Below are 10,017 nucleotides of genomic sequence, written 5' to 3' on the forward strand. Positions count from 1 at the left end.
AACCCAAAACAAAACACACAAAACTTCTGCCCTAATCACAAAACTGCTGTTCTACAGACTTGTCAAACCCCCAATGACAATTTTGTGCTAATAGAAAAGATAGGAATAGTTGTTCTGGCATGGTCACTAGATCTGGGAATACTGGACAAAAGGGTCATGTCCAATGACATGTTTTGCACTGTTATGATTTTTTCCCAAAGCCCTACATTTTCCTCTGGAAATGTGGAAAATGTACAAGTGTGAGCAGTTCCAAATTTTCACACTTCAGAAACAACTAGAAGTGAAAGAAAGCATGGCCAAGAGGCACAGAATAAATGATCAGATCTCTTGTACCCAGTGGTGGTTATGAGGGATCACTGCCAGTTACAGTTGTACTGACAGGCCTACAGCCCCTAGATCAAAAGAAGAGAGAGGGAGATGAGGGTGTGAGGAAGGAGGAAGGCAGAGAGACAGCTGGCTAGAAGGAGGGGTAAGCTCCAGCACCTGTCTTTCCTCTCTCCTTTGCGATAGGTGCCAAGTAGTTTGAAGATCCTTTAATTTAATCAATTGGAAATCCTGGTGTACTGAAGATAGATGTTGAAAAGAGCCTTTGTTAGATAGAAGTAGTTTTTGTTTCAAAAAAGAAAAAAGAGGAAGGGAGGAATTTATTAAAGAAAAAAACCCCAACAATTCCCTTCTCTCTCCCTCCCCGCAACACACACACACACAAATAGTGGTTAGTTGAAAAGAGAGAAAAAAGGAGATATTTGTTAAATGGATTTTTTCTTTTTCTTTTCTTTTTTTCTTTTTGCCTCAATATGTGTTTGTGTTGGAAGTGGGAGGGAAAGAAAAGAAATACTTGTAATTGAAGAAAACAAAATTTAATTAAAAAAAGTAGAGTGGGTATAAGACATGTAAGCAGTGGTGCCTGTTTTTCTCTTTGGTGTGCATTTGCGGTGGTGGTGGTGATGGAAAGATTAAGGGGAATGTTTGCTTGAGATTTCTGGTATGGTAGAGTTGGATGAGGTGAAGGGTGAGACAGCTTTCCCAGAAATCATGAAATTACTAGGAGGAAAGAAAGAGAAAAGGCTATGGAAAATAGGATGGTTATAGAAGGGCAATGCTGGGGGAGGGAGGTCTGTGGGGAACGGCTATCCCTGAGTAATAATAACAGCTCATATTGTTAGAATGTTTTTAGGCTTAAAAAGTTCTTTCTTCACAATAACCCTGTAAGGTTGGTAGGGATTATCCTCACTTTATAAAGGAAGAAACTGAGATGAAGTGACTTGTCTGGAGTCATCAAAACATGTAAGGCTACTGGCTTATAGGTTCTACTTTTAAGGAGGATTGCATGGGTGTTCCTAAAGTACATATAAAAATATGGAAGTTTGAGGATAATCTTGAAATTTAAGTTCTATTTGCACATAATGAAAAGAGAAGACAATGCATCTCTATGTAAACACATAACAAAAGGGTACCATAGAGATAAGTCAGTAAAATATTTCTCCTTGGAAAACAAGTCATTGTTATGCTATATAAGTCATATTCTATCTTGTAAAAATTGCATTAACTTTAAAATGAATTTGGTCCATTCACTGACCATCCATTTAAAGAAGATGGATCTCAACATTCAGTATGACTTAAAATATCAACTCTACCAAGAATGACCTCAAGTATAAACATGAATTGAAAGTGAAAGAATATAGACTGAATGAAAGAGGGAATGAGAGAGAGAGAGAGAGAGAGAGAGAGAGAGAGAGAGAGAGAGAGAGAGAGAGAGAGAGAGAGAGACAGAGACAGAGAGAGAGACAGAGAGACAGAGAGAGAGAGAGAGAGAGAGAGAGAGAGAGAGAGAGAGAGAGAGAGAGAGAGAGAGAGAAAGGAGGGGGGTACACAGACTGAAAGACTCATGTCAAACCATGCAAAGGACATATCCTTAGAAAAGGTTACCAGTTTATTCTACACTGGTTTTATACATTCCAGGGTTTACTCTTGGCTTCATGTGGCATTCTGAATATATTTGGGCTTAAAGAAGACAAACCCAGGAACAATATGAGCATAATTACAAAACACTTTTCACACAAATAAAGTCAGATCTAAACATCTGAAAAATATTAATTGCTTGTGGGTAGATTGAGTCAATATAATAAAAATGATAGTTCTGCCTACATTAATCTATTTATTCAGTGTCATACCAATGAAATCAAAAAAAAAGTATTTTATAGAGTTAAAAAACAAAAAGAAAATTCATCTTGAAAAACAATAGCTTAAGGACATCAAGGAAATCAATGAAAAAAATGCAAAAGAAGGTGGTCTAGCCCTACCAGATCTCAGACTGTATTATAAAGTAGCAATTATCAAAACAATCTAGTACTGGCTAAGAAACAGAGTGGTGGATCAGTGGAATAGGTTAGCTACAAATTACATTATAGAAAATGACGATAGCAATATAGCATGTGATAAAACCACAAATCCAAGCTTTTGGAACAAAAAACTCATTATTTGACAAAAGCTGCTGGTAAAACTTGAAAACAGTATGGAAGAAATTAAGTATAGACCAATATCTCACACCATATAATGTAAGTTTGAAATAGGTACATGATTTACACAGAAAGATGTGATACCATAAACAAATTAGGAGAGCATGGAATAGTTTATCTGTCAGATCTATGCATAAGGGAAAAATGTAGGACCAAAGAAAATATAGAGAACCTGACAAAATGTAAGATTGATAATCTTTGATTATATACAATGAAAAGGTTTTTGTACAAATGAAACCAATACAACCAAAATTAAAAGGAAAGCAGAAAACTGGGAAATTTTTTTGTAATAAATATCTCTGATAAAGGCCTCATTTCTCAAACTATATGTTTGAAAAGTTAGTCAAATTTATAAAAGTACAAGTCATATGAACAGGCAGTTTTCAGAAAAAAAATCAAAGCTATCTAAAATTATATAAAATGTTATAAATCATCATTGATTAGAGAAATTCAAAATAAAAAGAACTCTCAGGTACCACCTCAAAACAATCAGAGTGACTAATACGACAAAAAAAGAAAATCATGAATGTTGGGAAACTGGGACACTAATGGACTGTTGGTGGAGTTGTCAACTGATCCAATGTTTCTGGAAAACAATTTGGAATTATGTCCAAAGGGCTATAAAACTGCACATACCCTTTGATCCAGCAATACTGCTGCTAAGTCTATATCCCAAAGATACCCTCCAAAAAGGGAAAAGGATCTATTAGTACAAAAACATTTCTAGCAACTCTTTGTGGTAGCTAAAAATTGGACATTGAGGAGGATGCCCATCAATTGGAGAATGGCTAAACAAATTGTGGTATATGACTGTGATAGGATATTATTGTGCTATAAGAAATTGCAATCAAGATGATTTCAGAAAAAACACCTGACATGAACCGATACAAAATCAAATGAACAGAAACAGGAGAATCTTATACATTGTAACAGCAATATTGTAAGATAAGGAAGTGTGAATGGCTTAGGTATTCTTAGCAATACAATGATACAAAACAATCCCAAAGGACTAATGATGAAGCATCCTATCTGCCTCTAGAGAAAGAACTGATGTTGTTTAAGTACAGTACATGCTATTTCTCACTTTTTTCTTTTATTCAAGTTTTCTTGTACTAAATGACTAATATGTAAACGTTTTATATGATTGCACGTTTATAACCTATATTTGATTCCTTACTATCTCAGGGAGTGGGGAGGGGAGTAAGGGACAGACAGAATTTGGAACTCAAAACAAAAAAAAATGTTAAAAATTGTTTTAATGTATAATTGGGGAAAATAAAATACATTAAAAATTAAAGAGGTGTGACTTCTATATTGTTTTACTTGACACTTGAAAAACTTTTCTACTAACTTCTTATGTTTAGTTTTAAAATATTATAAGAATCTTACTTTGTATAGCATCATATCTTTATGCAAATACTTTTCTCAGCTGATTGCAATGTATCATATATTAGAGTATTAAAAACTATGTAATTTCTTTTTCTCTCTTTCTCTGTCTTTCTGTCATGCATGGGGGACGTCATTTAAAATTTTATACTTCTCTTTGACCCTGAAAGTTCTTCAAAATCTGGCTTCAGCCCAATTTTCTATAATTTTTGCTTATTAATATCCTTCCCACACTTTACATTCCAGAAAAATGTCCCATATGCTGCCCATTTGCACATGCTGTCCCCCATGCCTGGAATGTTTTCCTTTCTCATGTCCACCTCCTCAAGTGCCTAGTTTTTGTCAAGTCTCAGATCATGTGTTAGTTCCTACACATGGTTTGTCCTGATGCTACTCCAGCCTGATTATTCAGTGACCTTCCTTAATCCTAAATACTTTGTATTTACTATCTGTTTATACATATTATGTAGAGTATCCAACATAGTGTCAAGAACATAGTAGATCTGTTCATTATGTTCATTGAATGCAAGATGAAAGGCAAGTTGGAAGGAAAGAGGGAAATAAGTAAGGAAGCACAAGAAGAAAAGAGGGAGGGAAGGAAAGAAGGAAGAAAAAAGAAAGAAGGAAGAAATGAAGGAAAGAAGAAAACAATGAAGGAAGGAAGCAAAGGACAAAAAGGAAAAAGCATGAAAGAAGAAAAGAGAGAAGGAAGGAAAAAAGGAGGAAGGATGAAAAAGAGGAAATAAAGAAGGAAAAAGGCAAAGAAGGAAATGATGCTGAGACTGCTTTCAGTTTTCACAATTCATTGATCTGCTTTCAACCTTGCCATTAGCCATTTCCACAAATGTTTCTTTAATACTTTCTTTACTAATGCTTAACTCTGGGTAAACTCTATTATTTACTTCCCCTACCCCTGTTCACTAATAGTCAATGTTGTTATAGCAAGCTATAGAACAGTGTTAATCATATATACCACAAATTCCCATTATCAAGCTTGAGTTGAATTCTTGATGTTTCTCAGCAATCTTTTTAGAAATGTCTACAGTGCTTTTTCACTCTCCTTGACCCTTTCACCCTCAACATGCCCTTTTCACTCTATAGATTTTAGTTTGTACCCCTTCGATGCCTCTGTCTTATACTTGCAATACGCCTCCTGTTGCCCCTTTCCCAACCTTCACTGCACTAGCCAACGAAGGTTTCAGAGCGCAATGACTACTTATCCCATCGTCATTCGAAGGATAACTATGAGGAGCTGGACCTTTTAGTACTGTGGCTCACAAACCCTTATTTCATGTTTTCCTCCCATTCATCAACCAGATTTAATCAATTTTTATTTTTGTTATTACTAATACTTTTCAATTATTATTTCATTTTATTATCTCTACAATTCTGGGAGTAGGTGCTATTATTATCCCCATTTTACAGAAGAGGAAACTGAGGCAGATAGAGGTCAAAAGACTGACTCAAGGTCACATAGTACATGTCTAAGATTGGCTTTGAATTCAGATTTTTCTGACTCTTGGGCTAATGCTCCATCTACTGTATCATCTAGGATATTTATTGAGAAAATATAACAAAAACAACAGTTACAAAACAATCCTAACAACCTCAGGGCACCTTCTCCCCTTTTAACATGCTGTTATTGGTGAATGAGTGAGAATTTAAGACAGTTTTGTGACCAAGATAAAAATTCAACTCATGGTTATTGAAAGTTGTTCACCTCTTTGTTTGAAGTCATCTTTCACATATTCTTAAGTACAATTCTACTGGACTCCAAGGAGATGCCTAGCATGCCTAGGATCTCTCAGTTCCTGATGTAGACACTACCATCAGCCACATCTACTCTGTGGACACTTCTGTTGATATTGATGGGAACTTTAAATTTTCTGACCTTTCAAAGTTCATAAAGTTCATTGATTGGTCAACGGTGGAGTTAGAAGAGAAATTCAGTCTTCCTTATCCCTCAGTCTCTCCTTTACCTCTTCAACAAGGCAATTCCTGGAACCACCATTAAGGTGGCAGGTTGTTGGAATCATTGAATTCTGGACAGCATTAACTTGTTGTTTTATCCATATCCCTTCATACCATGACCAACTCTCTTCAGCCAATCAAAAAATATTTCTCAGGTGATATCATCTGTTCTTACCCAATGACCAATAAAGTTTGCTTCTTTTAAACTATTAAGGGCTTGTTCACACTTAGTTTATACTTTTCCTTGATTGATTTACTGAATCAGAAGTCTGAGCCTTCTATGTTTGCATAAATTGAAATTGGGTAAAAACCCTATCTATCTGTCTGTCATCTATCTATCTATGTATCTATCTATGTATCTATCTATCTGTCTGTCTGTCTATCTACATATCTACACACATGTATACATATATGTAAATTTTTTTATATAAAAATGTTTCTTTTGCTTACAATCACTTTCTCTCACCATAATTTGATGCAGATGCTGTCATATTCACCTTTGCATATAGGAGACCCACCACAATGCCCTTGTTCTTAGTGTCTTATGATGGTTTACAATGAAAAGTTTTGATTAATTAAAATAATGAACAAAACAAATTAATTTTCTTGTGTTGTTTTGTAGGAGTATAACAAATAACTATTTGTGATTTATATAAATATTTAGTGTCTTGAAAGTCTTACTTCACTGAGTTTTAATTTGTTTAGCTGAAGTGAAATAATTGCTATTTTTTCTGAGGACAATATTTTATTGTTGCTATTATTGGTAAATGTACTCATTAGTCTTGGATTAATGACTTTTATATCTTTTCTTACACAAAAGCAACCTACTGGTGTTTTCTTGCTCAAGTCAGTATTCTATATTTTAATTTTTCATTTTTAACACAGTCATATCACCTAAAACAATTCCAACTTTTGGTCAGGTGATATTTCTTTTAAAGCATTTACAATATAGACCACAAATGATTTTTTTTTAACATTAACCAACTGAGACACAAATAATAACTACGTATGCTAACTTCACAAGCCCTTGACCTAATTGTCTCCACACTATTACTAAGAATTAAATGACCCTAACTTATTGTTGCTGGTCTAAAATCCTAAGCCTAATACCTTAATTTTAGACTTAACCTTGGATGTTCCTCTGCCAACAATCTGTAATTTAATGGATCTGATATTAAGCTTACAAACCTTTTGACTATAGGAAATTGCCAGTAAGAATAGGGACATTGCAGGGAAACAATATCTCCCCAGCTTCATGTCAATTTCAGGCAGGAGTAGATTGTCAACTTGCATTCAGTCAGGCTTAAAGTCTGCCAGGTGTCAGTGGGGAAATTGAGTCAGGAGAATCCTACCTCAGCCCAGGCTGAACAGTCACTCTCCCACCCTTCCCATGAGATCATCTTTTGCAGTTCATACCAGCATCTCACAGGGTTACTGGCATCATGGATTGGAGGCTCAGACTGCCTTTCTTGCTATCCATATATGGAGTTAGACTCAGAAGAACAGTCAGTTAATAGTCTCATAAAAATCTTAAAATAGCAAGTTCCAATAACCACGTTTCAGATATGACTATAATTTCACATTGGCTAAAGAATATCTTTTGAGGCAAGTCTTAAGTGGCTTGCATGCCTTTCTATACATATTCTAGTTCCTGCTTAAATAGCAATCATTAAATCAAATTTACCATTAAAACCTTAACTTTTCCATCAGTGCCAAATTTTACCCAAAGTTACCTGCCTCTAGGAAACTTAGACTAAAATTCTTTTCCCCAAACTAAAGATGTCTCTGATTTAGTCTCAGTAATTAATTGTCAGTTGTTTTAATACTGATTGCTTTTACATCACTTTGTAACATGTCCAATTTTTCTCCCCATCTCTCCCCTCCCCCCACCCCTAATAACTTGCATTCTGATTACCCTTTCCCTCAATGTACCCTCCCTTGTATCACACCCCACCCTTCCCTTATCCCCATCTTCTCTGTTTTCTCATAGGGCAAGATAAATTTCTATATCCCATTACCTGTGTTTCTTATTTCCCAGTTATATGCAATAATAATTCTTAACATTCATTTCTAATACTTTGAATTTCAACTTCTCTCCCTGCCCCCCTCCCTACCCATCCCTACTGCGAAGGCAAGCAATTCAATAGAGACTAAATATGTGTTGTTTTGCAAAAGACTTCCATAATAACCATGTTATGTAATACTGATTATATTGCCCTCTATCCTACTCTATCCCCACTTGCTTTTTTATTTCCTCATTTGACCTTGTCCCTTCCCAAAAGTGTTTATTTCTAGTTACTCCCTTTCCCCATTTGCCCCCTTTTCTATCATCCCCCTCACCCCACTTGTCACCTGCTCCCCTACTTTCCTGTAGTGTAAGATAGATTTTCATACCAAATTTAGTAAGCATGTTATTCCCTCCTTAAGCCATATGTGGAGAGAGTAGCTTCACTTTTCCCCTCTCCCCTTCTCCTTTTTCTCCTCCATTGAACAAGATTTTTCTTATCTCTTTTATGAGTTATAGCTGCCCCATTCCATTTCTCCCTTTCTCTTCCCAGTATTTTCTTCCCTCATCCCTTAATTTTTATTTTATTTTAGTGTTTTTGTGGATATCGTCTCTTCGGATTCAACACAACCTGTATTATGTGTGTATGTGTGTGTGTGTGTGTGTGTGTGTGTGTGTGTGTGTGTGTGTACAATCCCTCCAGCTACCCAAATACTGAGAAAAGTCTCAAGACTTAGAAATATTTTCTTTCCATGTAGGAATGTAAACAGTTGAGCTTTAGAAAGTCTTTTATTATTTCTCTTTCCTATTTACCTTTTCATGCTTCTCTTAATTCTTGTGTTTGAAAGTCAATTTTTTTCTTCAGTTCTGATCTTTTCAGCAAGAATGCTTGAAAGTTCTCTAATTCATTGAATAACCATTTATTCCCTTGATGTATTATGCTCAGTTTTGCCAGGTAGGTGATTCTTTGTTTTAATCCCAGATCCTTTGACTTCTGGAATATTCTATTCCAAGTCCTTCAATCCCTTAATATTGAAGCTGCCAGATTCTGTGTTATCCTGATTGTATTTCCACAATATTTGAATTGTTTCTTTCTAGCTGCTTGCAGTATTTTCTCCTTGACCTGGGAACTCTGAAATTTGGTCATAATATTCCTAGGAGTTTCTTTCTTTGGGTCTCTTTCAGGAGGTGATTGGTGGATTCTTTCAATATTTATTTTGCCCTCTGATTCTAGAACATTAAAGCAGTTTTCCTTGATAATTTCATGGAAGATAATGTCTGTGCTCTTTTTTTGATTGTGACTGTCAGGCAGTCCTATAATTTTTAAATTGTCTCTCTTGGATCTGTTTTCCAAGTCAGTTATTTTTCCAATGAGATGTTTCACATTATCTTCTATTTTTTCAAACTTTTGGTTTTGTTTTTTAACTGCTTGGTTTATGTCATAGTTATTAGCTTCCCTGAACTCAATTCTCTCTTTTAAAAATGATTTTGTTCAGTGAGCTTTTGAATCTTCTCCTCCATTTGGTTAATTCTGCTTTTTAAAGCCTCCTTCTCCTCATTGGCTTTTTGGACCTCTTTTTCCAATTGAGTTAGCCTCTTTTTAAAGGTGTTATTTTCCTCAGCATTTTTTTGGTTCTCTTTTAGCAAGCTGCTAACTCGCTTAGCAAGCTATTGCCTGAGCCCAATTTAAGTTCACTTTGGAGGTAGAGGTAGAGCCAGAGGCAGAGGCAGAGGCAGAGGTCTTGACTTTCTGTGACAGTGTGTCTTGTTCTTCCTCATCCAAAAGGATGGGAGGAGATACCTGTTCACCAAGAAAGTTACCTTCTATGGACTTATTTTTCCCCCCCTTTTTGGGCATTTTCCCAGACAGTTATTTGACTTCTGAATCCTTTGTCAAGAGGATGATCCTATTGCCCCTTCTCTCCCCAGTATTTTCTTCAAGGCTAAGATTGGACTCAGCTGCTTGATTCCCCCTGGAGCTTTGGGTGGGGGTGGGACTGTCACTGTGGGCTGAGGTTTAGATCAGTTGCTCCCTACTGCCAGAGGCTTTAAGCTGAACTGCCTGGACAATGGACCCAGGTTGCTTCCTGGCCACCATAACTGCCTGAAGTCTGTTGCTGCTGTTGCTACCTTCAG

Source organism: Notamacropus eugenii, chromosome 1 (genome assembly GCF_028372415.1).
Source record: "Notamacropus eugenii isolate mMacEug1 chromosome 1, mMacEug1.pri_v2, whole genome shotgun sequence".
NCBI classification, from domain to species: domain Eukaryota; kingdom Metazoa; phylum Chordata; class Mammalia; order Diprotodontia; family Macropodidae; genus Notamacropus; species Notamacropus eugenii.